Here is a 15276-nt window from a genome sequence, read left to right as displayed (position 1 = left end):
TTGGGGTCCCATTTCAGGGGTTAATACTGTCTGGGAGGTGGAACAGAGGTCCAATCCTGCGCTTCCTGGGGTTGGTCTACTAAGCTGTGAAACGGATTGTTGTTGGTTGGTACAAAACTGACCGCCCCATAAGCTTGTTTCGGGGCCTGGGGCCGGCCCCTCAATCCGTTTCCCTGTTGAGGTGTTAGGGGATTTCCTTGATTGTCAATTTTAGATTTACATTCGTTGGACCAATGTTTTCCTCTTTTACACCTAGGGCAGAGGCCTGGAGCTTTTGCCTCTAAGGTCTTAGCTAGCTCTCCCTTACAATCCCTAGCAAATTGTCCCATTTTTCCACACTTGAAGCACCCCTTGCTATTCTTATTTTTACTGGTGAGGAAGTCTCTTATGGTTTGTCCACTAAAGGCAGCAGCCATAGCCAAGCCCTGTTGATATGAGGGCCCTATGTCTGAACAGAGGCGGATGTAGCCTGTTAAGTCTGTTTTCTTTCTGTAAGTTCTGATTGCTGCCTGACAAGCCAGGTTAGCATTTTCGTAAGCTAGCTGTTTTACATAATCCACCCCTGCCTCGGCATTTCCAAATATTCTGCTGGTCGTTGTTAAAAGTCTATGTACAAAGTCTGCACAAGGCTCATCAGACCCCTGTTTGACCCCCGTGAGTGAGGCTCCTGGATCTCCCTTAACAGGAAGTTTTCTCCAGACTTTGGTAGCCACTGCTTGGATTTGAGAAAACAGTCCAGGATCATACTGCATCTGAGCATCGGTTTCTGTGTAATTACCCGAGCCAGTTAGCATATCAAAATCCAAACCATTTCTGGCTTGTTGGTTTCTCTTGGCCGTAGCTCTACAATTTTCATAAAATTCTGACTTCCAAATCAGATGGTCGCCTCCAGAAAGAACTGCTCTAACTAAGGTATTCCAATCTATGCGAGTGAGCCAATTTTCGGCCACAGATTCGACTATGGCCAGGGTGTACGGGGCAGTAGCTCCATATTGCAAGACAGCAGTTTTTAGTTCTTTTATTACAGTAAATTCAAACCAATTGTGGTGTCTCCAGGCTCGACCCTGTGCATCTGTAGTTTCCGTTACTGGAAAAACATCTTGAGGAGAGGAATCCTCCCTATCCCCACTACCAAGCGACCTTCCTTTTGGGACATGCTGTCCGGGTCCCTGAGGACCCGTTTCCTTTAGGGTATTGAACGCTCTCACTTCCTGTCCTTAATTTCTGCAATCTAGTGATTAAAGACTGATGTAGTTCTTCGAGCTTTATTTGCTCTTCAAGTTGTGCAATTTTTTCTCTAAGCTCCTCTTTTGGGTCTATTACTGCCATAACTGTGGGGGCAGAAGCCTTATTATAGGGAGGGGGATAATTAAGAGTTTGTGGTCAGTCAGAATTATGATATTTTGCTGCCTCTTACTCTAAATTATCCCAATCTACTTCTGAAGGGTTAAGGTTATTTTTACTTTTGTTTTCATTGGTTGTAGGTAAAACTGGGTATTTTTTAGCCTTTTCCTTATTTGATGTTTCTATATTTGTTATTGAGGGGACCCCAGCCTCTTCCTCATCGCTTTGTAGCGATATAAGGTCTATTTCTTTATTAGGTATGGATTTTTCGAGGTCGGTTTGGGAGCTGCCTCTTAATATTTACTCAGTCTGAGTAACCACCGCCATTACCTCAGGATCTTTTTCTTTTTCCTTTTTATCTATTATATCTCTGATTAAGTTCCAATAAGAAAAAGCTGTCACTGGAACCTTCTCTGGTCCAAAAGTACTATAATAATCTTGAAAACAATCTCCCACTCTACACCACCTCTTTACGTCAATGGTCCCCTCTTGTGGAAACCAAGGGCAGGTTTCTTTTAGAAAATCAAAAAACTTAAACAAATCATTACTTTTAACCTTTACTCCTCATGTTTTTAAAGCCTCTTTTAATTGCCCTACATAAATTTGATGCTGGCTTAATTCTTGTCCCATAATCAGACACTATTACTCACCTCTGGTTCCAACGCAGCAGGCTCCCGCGACGTCCGGAGGAATTTCTTCCACTTTCACTTTTGGCCGACTTTAGTGCCTTCTTTCTCACTTTCCCCCCCATGTCCAGGTCCCTGTTCAGGCGCCAGGTGTCCCGACCTGCAGGACAGTCGAACGGGCCCTGGAAGGGGGAGTGGGAATGGAGGAGACAAGAAAACACGAGAAATGGAGACAAGACAAATAGCCTGATCAAGTCTCGTTTATTGAATGTAGGGTCATGCCTTATATAGGCTGGCAGGGGAAGAGGTTGGGCCAGGGCAGTGACGGGGGTGCCGGGTCTTCTCAAATTACAATCGCGCATGCGCCGTGGGTTTGTACTTTCCCCGGGCGCGGGATCGCGCCTGCGCCCTAGGCTGCATATCTTCCTGGGCGGGAAAATGTTTGCGCGTGCGCGGGAAACGTTGTCACGCACGGGAACAGTTTAGGCACGCACGGGAAAAACTTAGGCGCGCGTGGGAGAAGCTTTGGGTGCGTGCGGGAACAGTTTAGGCGTGCGCGGGAAGGGTCTGCAATAAAGAACCCGGAAATGTGCCGTCTTGTCTCCACTTTGCGGAGATCAAGTAACAGAGGTCGGCTAATTCCGGGCCTCATGGCTCCGGACACCCCAGTAGTTTCACATATAGCTTCTTTCTAGTTTTTATCTGGGGATATTCGGTTTTTCCTCATAGGACTCAAAGGGCTCAAAAATGTGCCTTTGCAGATTTTACCAAAAGAGTGTTTCCAACCTTCTGATCAAAAGAAATGTTTAGCCCTGTAAGGTGAATCCACACATAGCCAAGAGGTTTTACAAATAGTTTCTTTCTAGTTTTTATGTGGTGATATTCAGGTTCTTCTCATAACCCTCAAAGGGTTCCAAATGTCCCTTTGCAGATTCTACAAAAAAAGTGCTTCCAACCTGCTGAGTCTAAAGAAAGGTTTAACTCTGCTGGATACATCCACACATCACCAAACACTTTCACAGATAGCATCTTTCTAGTTTTTATCTGCGGATATTCACTTTTTATCCATAGGCCCCAATGGGCTCCAAAATATCCCTTCACGGGATTTGTAAAAAGAGTGCTTCCATCCTGCCGAATTGAAAAAAACGTTTATCTCAGTGAGATGAATCTACAGATTACCAAGCAGTTTCACAGACAGCTTGTTTCTAGTTTTTATCTGGGTGTATTCAGTGTTACTCCATAGGCCTCAATGGGCTCTAAATGTCCCTTTGCAGATTCTACAAAAAGAGTGTTTACAACATGTTGAATCGAAGAAAGTTTAACTCTGTGAGATGAATTGACCCATCACAAGAATTTTTATCCATTGTTTTTTCTAGTTTTTTTTTTTCTGAGAATGTTTGTTTTATTCCCATAGGCCTCAATGGACACCAAAATGTCCATTCGCAGATTCTACAAAAACAGTGTTTCCAACCAGTTGAATAAAACAAAAGTTTTCTCTCTGTGAGATGAATCCACACCCCACCAAGCGGTTTCACAGGTACCTTCTTTCTAGTTTTTATCTAGGGAATTTCTACTTTTCCCCAGAGGACTCAAAGGACTCTCAAATGTCCCTTAGCATATTCTACAAAAAGGGGGTGTTTCCAAACTGCTGAATGAAAAGAAAGGTTTAACTCTGTGAGAGGAATCCACACATCCAGAAGCAGTTTCACAGATAGCTTCTTTCAAGTATTTATCTGGAGTATTTTTCTCCATAAGCCTTGATGGGCTCCCAAATGTCTTTTCACAGATTCTAAAAAAGCATGTCTCCAATCTTCTGATTGAAAAGAAAGGTTTGTCTCTGCGAGATGAAACTAAAATCAACAAATAGCTTCACAGACAACTTTTTCCTAGTAGTAATTTGGGGATATTCAGTTTTTCCCCACAGGGCTCTAAGGCCTCACAAATGTCCCTTCACACATTCGACAATAACAGTGTCCCCAACCTCCTGCATCAAAGGAAAGCTTTAACTCTGTGAATTAAACTCAAATATCACCAAGTAGTTTCACAGATAGCATTTTTCCAATATTTTTCTGGGAATACTCTCTTTCCATCGATCTCAAAAGTCTCCCAAATTTCTTTGTGCATATTTTACAAAAAGAGTGTTTCCAACCTGTTGAATCAAAGAAAAATTTAACTCTGTGAGGTGAACCCACACATCACCATGCAGTTTCACAGACAGCTTCCTTCTACTTTTTTTCTGGGAATATTTGGGTTTTCCCCATAGGCCTCAATGAACTCTGAAATGTTTCTTCCCAGATTACACAAAAAGAGTGTTTTGAACCTGCTGAATTATAAGAAAGGTTTACCTCCATGAGATGAATCCAGACATCACCAAGCACTTTCACAGATAGTTTCTTTCTAGTTTTTATCTAGTGATATTTGGCTTTTCGCCATAAGTGTCAATGGGCTCCCAAATGTAGCATTGCAGATTCTGCAAAAATAGTGTTTCCAACCTGCTGAATCAAAGGAAAGGTTTATCTCTGTGAGATGAATTGACATATCACAAAGCAGTTTCACAGATAGCTTCTTTCTAGCTTTTATCTGGGGATAGTTTTTCTTTTCCCATAGGCCTCCATAACCTCCAAAACGTCCCTTCACAGATTCTACAAAAACACTGTTTCCAACATGTTGAATCAAAAGAAAATTTTAACTGTGTGAGTTGAATCCACACATCTCACAGCAGTTTCACAGATAGATTCTTTCTAGGTTTTATAAGGGAATATTAGGTTTTTCCTCATAGGCCTCACTGAGCTCCCATGTGCCCCTTCACAGATTATACAAAAACAGTGTTTCCACCCCTGTTGAAATAAAATAAAGATTTATCTCTCTAATATGAATCCACTCACTACGAAGCAGTTTCACAAATAGGTCCTTTTTATTTTTTATCTGGGGATATTAGGTTTTTCTCCAAAGGCCTCAATGAGCTCCCAAACGAACCCTTGAAGATTCTACAAAAACAGTGACTCCAATCTGCTGAATCAAAAAAATAATTTCAATATGTGAGATCAATCCACACATAACAAAGTCTTTACACAGATACCTTCTTTCTAGGTTTTCTGTGAGGATATTCATTTTTTCCCAATATGCTTCAATGGGCTCCAAAATGTACCTTCTCAGATTCTAAAAAAACAGTGTTTTCAACATGCTGAATCGAAAGTAAGGTTTATCTCTGTGAGATGAATCCACACATCAAAAAGCAGTTTCACAAACAGCTCCTGTTTAGTTTTTACCTCATGATATTCTATTTTTCTTCATAGGCCTCAGTGGGCTCCAAAATCTCCCTTCACAGATAGTATAAAAAGAGTGTTGCCAACCTGCTAAATCAAAAATAAGGTTTAACTATGTGAGATGAATCCATACATCACAAAGCAGTTTCACAGGTATATTATTTCCGGTTTTTATCTGGGGATACCTGGTTTTTCCCTATAGGCCTCAAAGGGCTCCCAACTGTCCCTTCACAGATATTTCAAAAAGAGTGTTTACAACCTGCTGAACCAAAAGAAAGGATTACCTCTGTGAGATTAATAGAACCATAACCAAGCAGTTTAGCAGATAGCTTCTTTCTAGTTTTTATCTGGGGATTTTCAGTTTTTCCCCATAGGCCTCAATGGACCCCCAAATCTCCTTTTGCAGACTCTACAAAAACAGTGATTCCAACATGTTGAATCAAAAGAAAGTTTTAACTCTGTGAGGTGAATCCAAACATCTCAGAGCAGTTTCACAGATAGTTTCTTTCTAGATTTTATCTGGGGATTGTCAGCTTTCCTTTATATTATTGTTTTTTTTTTTCTTTTCTGTTATTTTATTTGACAGAGTTTCACTCTGTACCCCAGGATGGAGTGCAGTGGGGTTATCTCAGCTCACTGCAAGCTCTGCCTCCAGGGTTCACACATTATTCTGCCTCAGCCCCCTGAGTAGCTGGGACAGGCACCCCCAACCATGCCAGCTAATTTTTTTGTATTTTTAGTTGAGACAGGTTTTCACTGTGTTAGCCAGGATTGTCTTGATCTCCTGACCTCGTGATTCACCCACCTCGGACTCCCAAAGTGCTAGGATTACAGGCATGAGCCAACGTGCCAGGCCAGGTTTTTCAGTTTTCTTCCATAGGCAACAATTGGCTCACAAATGCCCTTCACAGATTCTACAAAAAGAGTGTTTCAAACCTGCTGAATGAAAAGAAAGGTTAAACTCTAAGAGATGAATCCACTCATCACCATGCAGTTTCACAGATAACTTCTTTCTAGTTATTATCTAGGGATATAGAGTTTTTCCACATAGGCCTAATGGGCTCCCAAATTTCCCTTCCACCAAAAGAATGTTTCCAACCTGCTGAATCAAAAGAAAGAATTAAGTATGTGAGATGAATCCAGATATCACCAAGCAATTTCAAATTTAGCTGCTTTCAATTTTTTTTTTTGATGATGTTCATTTCTCCCCTTAGGCTTCAATAAGCTCTGAAATGCCCCTTCACAAATTCTACAAAAAGTGTGTGTCTCCAAACTGCTGAATCAAAAGATAATTTAATTCTGTGAGTTGAACCAACACTTCACCAAGCAATTTCACAGGTAGTTTCTTCCTAGTTTTTGTCTGCAGATATTCTTTCTTTCTCATAGTCCCCAATGGGCTCCCAAGTGTCCCTTCTAGAGTCTATGAAAAGAGTGTTTTTAACCTGCTGAATCAAAAGAAAGCTTTTACTCTGTGAGTTGAATCAGCACATCACCAAACTGTTTCACAGATAGCTTCTTACCTGTTTTTATCTGAGGATATTCCTTTTTCTGCATAAGACTCAATGGGCTCCTGAAAGTCCTGTCACAGATTCTACAAAAATAATGTTTTCAACCTGCTGAGCCAACAGAAAGTTTTATCTCTGTGAGATGAATCCACATATCACCAAGCAGTTTCAAGGATAGCTTCATTCTAGTTTTTATCTGGGGATAGTCTGTTTTTCCCTTCCTCAATGGGCTTCAAGAATACCCCTTTGCAGCTTCTACAAAAAGAGTATTTCCAACCTTTCTTAGTCAAAAGAAAGTTTAAACTCAGTTAGTGGAATGTACACATCACCAAGTAGATTCACATATAGCTTCTTTCTATTTTTCATTTGGGGATATTTAGTTTTTCCTCACAGGACTGAAAGGGCTCAAAAATGTCCCTTTGCTGATTCTACGAAGAGTGTTTCCTACCTTCTGATCAAAAGAAATGTTTACCTCTATTAAATGAATCCACACATAACCAAGCAGTTCCACAGATAGCTTCTTACTAGTTTTTATGTGGGATATTCAGTTTCTTCCCATAAGCCTCAAAGGGCTCTCAAATGTCCCTTTGCAAATTCTACAAAAAAAGTGTTTCCAAAATGCTGAGTCAAAGGAAAGTTTTAACTCTGTGGGACACATCTACACATCACCAAACAGTTTCACAGATAGCTTCTTTCTAGTTTTTATCTGGGGATATTTGCTTTTTACCCATAAGCCCCAATGGGTTCCCACGTGTCCCTTTGCAGGTTCTAAAGTAGAGTGTTTCCGTCCTGCTGAATTGAAAGAAAGTTTTATCTCAATGAGATGAATCTACACATCCCTAAGCTGTTTCAGAGATAGCTTATTTCTAGTTTTTATCTGGGTATATTCTGTTTTACCACATAGGCCTCAAAGGGCTCAAAATGTCCTTTTGCAGATTCTATAAAAACAGTGTTTCCAACCTGATGAATCAAAAGAAAGGTTTAACTCTGTTAGATGAATCCACACGTCAACAAGCATTTTCATCTATTGATTCTTTCTAGTTTTTATCTGAGGATATTTGATTTTTTCCCATAGTCCTCAAAGGACTCTGAAGTGTCCCTTACCAGATTCTACAAAAACAGTGTTTCCAACCTGCTGAATAAAACAAAAGTTCCATCTGTGTGAGGTGAATTCACACATCACCAAGCAGTTTCACAAATAGCTTCATTCTACTTTTTATCTGTGGTTATTGGGTTTTTCCCCATAGACCTCAATGCGATCCCAAGTGTTTCTTCACACATTCTACAAAAAGAGTGATTCCAACCTGTTGAATCAAAATAAAGGATTAATTGTGTGAAATGAATTTACATATAACAAAGCAATTTCACTGCTAGCTTCTTTCTAGTTTTCATCTGGGGAAATTCAGTTTTTTCTTATCAGTCTCAATAGGCTCCCAAGTGTCCCTTTGCAGATTCTACAAAAAGAGGTATTTCCAACCTGCTGAATCAAAATGTAGGTTTAACATTGTGAGACGAATCCACACATCACAAAGCAGTTTCAAAGATAGTTTCTTCCTAGTTTTTATCTGGAAATTCTGTTTTATCCCATAGATCACAAAGGCTACAAAATGTCCTTTCGCAGATTCTACAAAAAGAGTTTTTCCAACCTGCTGTATCAAACGAAAGTTTTAACTCTGTGTGATTAATTTGCACAACACAAAGCAGTTTCACAAATATCTTCTTTCTAGTTTTTAACTGGGGACATTCTGTTTTTCCCTATAGGCCAAAATGGGCTCTCAAATGTCCCATCACAGAATGTACAAAAAGAGTGTTTCCAACTAACTGAATCAAACAAAACACCTCACTCTGTGAGGTGATTCTTCCCGTCACAAAGCAGTTTTATAGATCGCTTCTTTCTAGTTTTTATGTGGGGATATTATTTTTTTTCTGTAGGCCACAATAAAGTCCCAAATGTCCTTTCACAGATTCTGCAAAAAGAGTGTTTCCAACCTGATGAATCAAAACAACATTTTAGCTCTATGAGATGAATCCACACATCACCAAGTAGTTTCACAGATAGCTTCTTTCTGGTTTCTCTTTGGGGATATTCAGTTTTTCCCATTGTCCTCAATGAGCTCCAAAATGTTTCTTGGCAGATTCTGCAAGAGGAGAATTTTTAACTGGCTGAATCAAAAGAAGGGTTTACCTTTGTGAGATCAATCCACATATCACAAAGCATTTTCACAGATAGCTTGTTTGTAGATTCTATCTGGAAATATTCAGTTTTTCCCCATAGACCTCAAGGGTTTCCCAAATGTCCTTTTGCAGATTCTACAAAAAAAGAGTGTTTCTATCCTGCTGAATCACAAAAAGTTTTAACTCTGTGTGATGAATCCACACAACACAAAGCAGTGTCTCATATACCTTCTTACAATTTTTTATCTGGGAATATTTTGTTTTTCTGCCAAGGGACTGAAAAAGGGGCTCAAATATTCCTTTGCAGTTTCTACAAAAAACGGTTTTCAACCTGCTGAATCAAAAGAGAGGTTTAACTATGTCAGATGAATCCACACATCACAAAGCAGTTTCACAGATAGCTTCTGCCTAGTTTTTATGAAAAGATATTCTGTGTTTTCCCATTGGCCCCAAAGAGCTCCGAAATGTCCCTTTGCAGATTCTACATAAAGAGTACTTCCAACTGGCTGAGAGAATAAAATATTTTAACTCTATGAGATGAATCTACACAACAATAGGCAGTTTCGCAGATAATTTCTTTTTTAATTATTTGGGTTTTCCCCATATGCCCCAATGTGCTCTCAAATGTCACTTGGCAGATTCTGCAAAACGAGTGCTTTTAACCTGCTGAATAAAAAGAAAGGTTTACCTCTGTGAAACGAATCCACACATCAGAAAGCAGACTCACAGATAGCTTCTTCCTAGCATTTATATGGGGATATTCTATTTTTCCCCATATGCCTCAGTGAGATCCCAAATGTTTCTTTGCAAATTCTACAAAAAGAGTATTTCCAACCTGTTGTATCAGAAGAAAGGATTACCTGTGTCACAGGAATCCAAACATAACCAGGGAGTTTCACAGATAACTTCTTTCTACTTTTTATCTGGGGATATTCAGTTTTTCCCCATAGGCCTTAATGATATCCCAAGCGTCCCTTTGCAGATTCCATGAAAAGAGTGTTTCCAAGCTGATGAATCAAAAGAAAGGTAAATCTCTCTGAGATTAATCCACACATCACCAAGCAGCTTCACAAATAGCTTCTTTCTAGTTTTTATCTGGTAATATTTGGTTTTCCCCCATTGGCTGAAAAGGCTCTGAAATGTCCCTTCACAGATTCTCAAAAAGAGTGTTTCCAACCTTCTGAATCATAAGAAAGATTTAATTCTGTGAAATGAATCCACACATCGCACAGAAGTTTCACAGATAGCTTCTTTCTAGTTTTTATCTGGAGATATTTGCTTTTTCCCAATACACCCCAAAGGGATGCCAAATGTCCCTTTGCAGTTTCTATAAAAACAGGATTTCCAACCTACTTAATGAATAGTAACTTTTAACTCTGGGAGAGAAGTCCAGACATCACAAAGCTGATTCACAGATAACTTGTTTCTAGTTTTCATCTGGGGATATTTGGTTTTTCCCCATAGACCTCAACATGTTTTCAAATGTTCCTTTGCAGATACTATGAACAGATGGTTTCCAAGATGGTGAATCAAAAGAAAGGTTTAACTGTGTGAAATGAATTTACACATCACCAAACAGTTTCACAGATAGCTTTATTTTGCATTTGTATCTGAAGATGTTTTGTTCTTTTTTTGTTTTTTTTTCTGTAGGACTCAATCGACTCCCAAATATCCCTTTGCAGATTCTAAGAAAAAGAGTGTTTCCAACCTGCTGAATGAAAAGGAAGGTTTAACTCTGTGAGTTGTATCCCCACATCACCAGGCAGTTTCGCAGATAGCATATTTTTAGTTTTTATCTGGGTATATTTGCTTTTTTTCATAGGCCACAAGGGGTCTCAAATGTTCCTTTGCAGATTCTGCAAAAAGAGTGTTTCCAACTGGATGAATCAAAAGCAAGTTTAACTCTGTGAGATGAATCAACACCTCACCAGGCCTTTTCACAGAAAACTTCTTTTTAGTTTTCATCTGCGGATATTCAGTTTTTCCTCACAGGCATGGATGGGCTTTCAAACGACCCTTTGCAGATTCTACAAAAAGAGTGTTTTCAACCTGCTGAATCAAAAGAAAGTTTTAACTCTGTTAGATGTATCTACATATCTCAAGGCAGTTTTACAGTTTGCTTCTTTCTAGTTTTTATCTGGAAATACTCAGTTTTACCAAATAGGTGTTAACAGAATCCCAAATGTCCCTTCACAGATTATACAAAAAGAATGTCTCCAACCTGTTGAATTAAAAGATAGGTTTAACTCTATGAGATCAATCTACATATCACCAGGCAATTTCACAGATATCTTCTTCCTAGTTTTAATCTGGGGTATTCGGTTTTTCCCCTCATACCTCAATGATTTCCCAAATGTCCCTTCACAGATTCTACACAAAGAGGGTTTCCAACCTGATGAATCAAAAGAAAGTTTTAACTCTATGAGGTGAATCCACACATCACCAAGGAGTTTGTCAGATAACTTCTTTCTAGTTTTATCTGGGAATATTCGGTTTTTCCCCATAGCCCTCACCAGATCCCAAATGTCCCTTCACAGATACTCAAAAAGAGTGTTTCCAACATTGTGAATCATCAGAAAAATTTAACTTTGTGAAATCTATTCACACATCACAAAGCTGTTTCACAGATAGCTTCTTTCTAGTTTTTAGTTGGGGATATTCTTTCTTTTTTTGTTGTTTTTTTGTTTTGTTTGCAATAGGCTTCAATGAGCTCTCAAATATCCCTTGGAAGATCCTACAAAATAATGTTTCCAACATATTGAATAAAAAGAAAACTTTAACTCTGGGCAGTGAATACACATATCACAAAGCAGTTTCACAGATAGCTTATTTCTTGTTTTACCTGGTGATGTTTGTTTTTCCCAATAAACCTCAATGGGCTCTCAAGTGTCTTTTTGCAGATTCTGCAAAAAGTGTGTTTCTAAATGGCTGAATCAAAAGAAAAGTTTAACTCTGTGATATGAATCCACAGAACATAAAGCAGTTTCACAGATACCTTCTTTCTAGTATTGATGTCGTTATATTCCATTTTTCCTCATAGTCCTCAACGTTCTCCCTAATGTCCCTTCACAGACTCTACAAAAAGAGTGTTTTTAACCTGCTGATTTAAAAGAAAGGTTCAATTCTGTGAGTGGAATCCACACATCACAAAGCCATTTACAGATAGCATTTTTTTAAGGTTTTTTTTTTAATTATACTTTAAGTTCTAGGGTACATGTGCATAACATGCAGGTTTGTTACATATGTATACTTGTGCCATGTTGGTGTGCTGCACCCATCAACTCGTCAGCACCCATCAACTCGTCATTTACATCAGGTATAACTCCCAATGCAATCCCTCCCCCCCCCCCCGTGGTAGGCCCTGGTGTGTGATGTTCCCCTTCCCGAGTCCAAGTGATCTCACTGCTCAGTTCCCACCTATGAGTGAGAACATGTGGTGTTTGGTTTTTTGTTCTTGCGATAGTTTGCTGAAAATGATGGTTTCCAGCTGCATCCATGTCAGTACAAAGGACACAAACTCATCCTTTTTATGGCTGCATAGTATTCCATGGTGTGTATGTGCCACATTTTCTTAATCCAGTCTGTCACTGATGGACATTTGAGTTGATTCCAAGACTTTGCTATTGTGAATAGTGCCACAATGAACATACGTGTGCATGATTTATAATCCTTTCAGTATATACCCAGTGATTGGATGGCTGGGTCATATGGTACTTCTAGTTCTAGATCCTTGAGGATCTAGGATCTATGGAAAACGTCATACTGTTTTCCATAATGGTTGAACTAGTTTACAATCCCACCAACAGTGTAAAAGTGTTCCTATTTCTCCACATCCTCTCCAGCACCTGCTGTTTCCTGACTTTTTAATGATTGCCATTCTAACTGGTGCGAGATGCTATCTCATTGTGGTTTTGATTTGCATTTCTCTGTTGGCAAGTGATGATGAGCATTTTTCATGTGTCTGTTGGTTGTATGAATGTCTTCTTTTGAGAAGTGTCTGTTCATATCCTTTTCCTACTTTTTGATGGGGTTGTTTGTTTTTTTCTTGTAAATTTGATTGAATTCTTTGTAGGTTCTAGATATTAGCCCTTTGTCAGATGAGTAGATTGCAAAAATGTTCTCCCATTCTGTAGGTTGCCTGTTCACTCTGATGGTAGTTTCTTTTGCTGTGCAGAAGCTCTTTAGTTTAATGAGATCCCATTTGTCAATTTTGGCTTTTGCTGCCGTTGCTTTTGGTGTTTTAGACATGAAGTCCTTGCCCATGCCTATGTCCTGAATGGTATTACCTAGGTTTTCTTCTAGGGTTTTTATGGTATTAGGTCTAACATTTAAGTCTCTAATTCATCTTGAATTAATTTTCGTATAAGAAGTAATGAAAGGATCTAGTTTCAGCTTTCTACTTATGGCTAGCCAATTTTCCCAGCACCATTTATTAAATAGGGAATCCTTTCCCCATTTCTTGTTTTTGTGAGGTTTGTCAAAGATCAGATGGCTGTAGATGTGTGGTATTATTTCTGAGGACTCTGTTCTGTTCCATTGGTCTATATCTCTGTTTTGGTACCAGTACCATGCTCTTTTGGTTACTATAGCCTTGTAGTATAGTTTGAAGTCCGATAGCGTGATGCCTCCAGCTTTGTTCTTTTGACTTAGGATTGAGATAGCATTTTTTGAGTTCTTTACTGGGTATATTTCGTTTTTCCCTATTAGTCTCAATGGGTTCTCAGATGTTTCTTCATAGATTCTAGAAAAAGAGGTTTTCCACCCTGCTGACTCAAAAGAAATGTTTAATGCTGTGAGATGAATCCACAAATCACAAAGCAGTTTCACAGATAGCTTCTTTCTAGCTTTTATCTGGAGATATTCAAATTTTCTCCATAGACTTTAGTGGACTCCAATCTGTCCCTTCACAGAGTCTTCCAAAAGAGTGTTTCCAAAACTGCTGAATCAAAAGAAAGGTTTAAGTCTGTGAGATGAATTTACGGAACACAAAGCAGATTCACAGATATCTTCTTTCTATTTTTTAGCTGGGGATATTCAGTTTTTTCCAATAGACCTCAAAGAGATCCAAAATATTTCTTCACAAATTCTAGAAAAAGACTTATTCAATCCTGCTTAGTCGAAGGAAAGATTTACCTCTGTGAGATGAATCCACACATGACTAAGGAGTTTCACAGATAGCTTCTTTCCAGTTTTTACTTGGATATATTTTGTTTTTTCTATAGGTCTCAATAGGCTCCTAAATATCCCTTCATGCATCGTACAGAAGAGTGTTTCCAACTTGCTGAATCAAAAGGAAAGTTTAACTCTGTGACATGAATCCACACGTTAAAAAGCAATTTCACAGATAGCTTCTTTCTAGTTTTTATTTTGGGATATTCACTTTTTCCCCATAGCCCACAGTAGGCTCTCAAATGTCCCTGCTCAGTTTCAACAAACAGAGTGTTTCCAACCTGCTGAATCAACTGAAAAGTTTAACTCTGTGAGATATATCCACAGATCACAAAGCAGTTTCACAGATAGCTTCAAAAGCAGTTTCACAGATAGCGTCTTTCGAGTTTTTATCTGGGGATATTTGGATTTTCCCCGTAGGCCAAAATGGGCTCCCAAATATCCCTTCACAGATTCTACAAAAAGAGTGTTTCCAATCTGATGTATCAAAAAAAACGTTGTAACTCTGTGAGATGAATTCACACACCACCGAACAGTCTCACAGGTGGCTTCCTTCCAGGTTTCATGTGGGGATGATCACTTTTTCCCCATAGCCCACAATGTGCTCCTAAATGTCCCTTCACAGATTCTACAAAAAGAGAGTTTTTAACCTGCTGAATCAAAAGAAAGGTTTACTTCTGTGATACGAATTCACACGTCAACATAGAGTTACACAGATAGCTTCTTTCTAGTTTTTAATCTGATGATATTGTGTTTTTTCCCCATAGGCCTAAATGGACTCCCAAGTGTCCATTCGCAGATTCTACAAAAAGAGTGTTCCCAACCTGCCAAATCAAAAGAAAGATTTAACTCTGTGAGATGAATCCAAAGAACAAAAAGCAGTTTTACAGGTACCTTCTTTCTTGTGTTCTATTTGTGGATATTAAGTTTTCCAATATTCACCTCAATGGGCTCCCAATGTTTCTTCCCTGATCCTATGAAAGGAGTGTTTCCAACATGCTGAATGAAAAGAAAGGTTTAACTCTGTGAGTTGAAACCACACATCACAAAGCCGTTTCACAGTTAGGTGCTTTCTAGTTTTTAATGGGATATTCCTTTTTTCCCCATTGGCCAAAATGGAATCTGAAATGGCCCTTTGCAGATTCAATGAAAAGAGTGTTTTCACAATGCTGAATGAAAAGAAAGGTTTAT

Source organism: Rhinopithecus roxellana, chromosome 7 (genome assembly GCF_007565055.1).
Source record: "Rhinopithecus roxellana isolate Shanxi Qingling chromosome 7, ASM756505v1, whole genome shotgun sequence".
NCBI lineage: Eukaryota > Metazoa > Chordata > Mammalia > Primates > Cercopithecidae > Rhinopithecus > Rhinopithecus roxellana.
Note: the sequence above shows the minus strand (reverse complement) of the source record.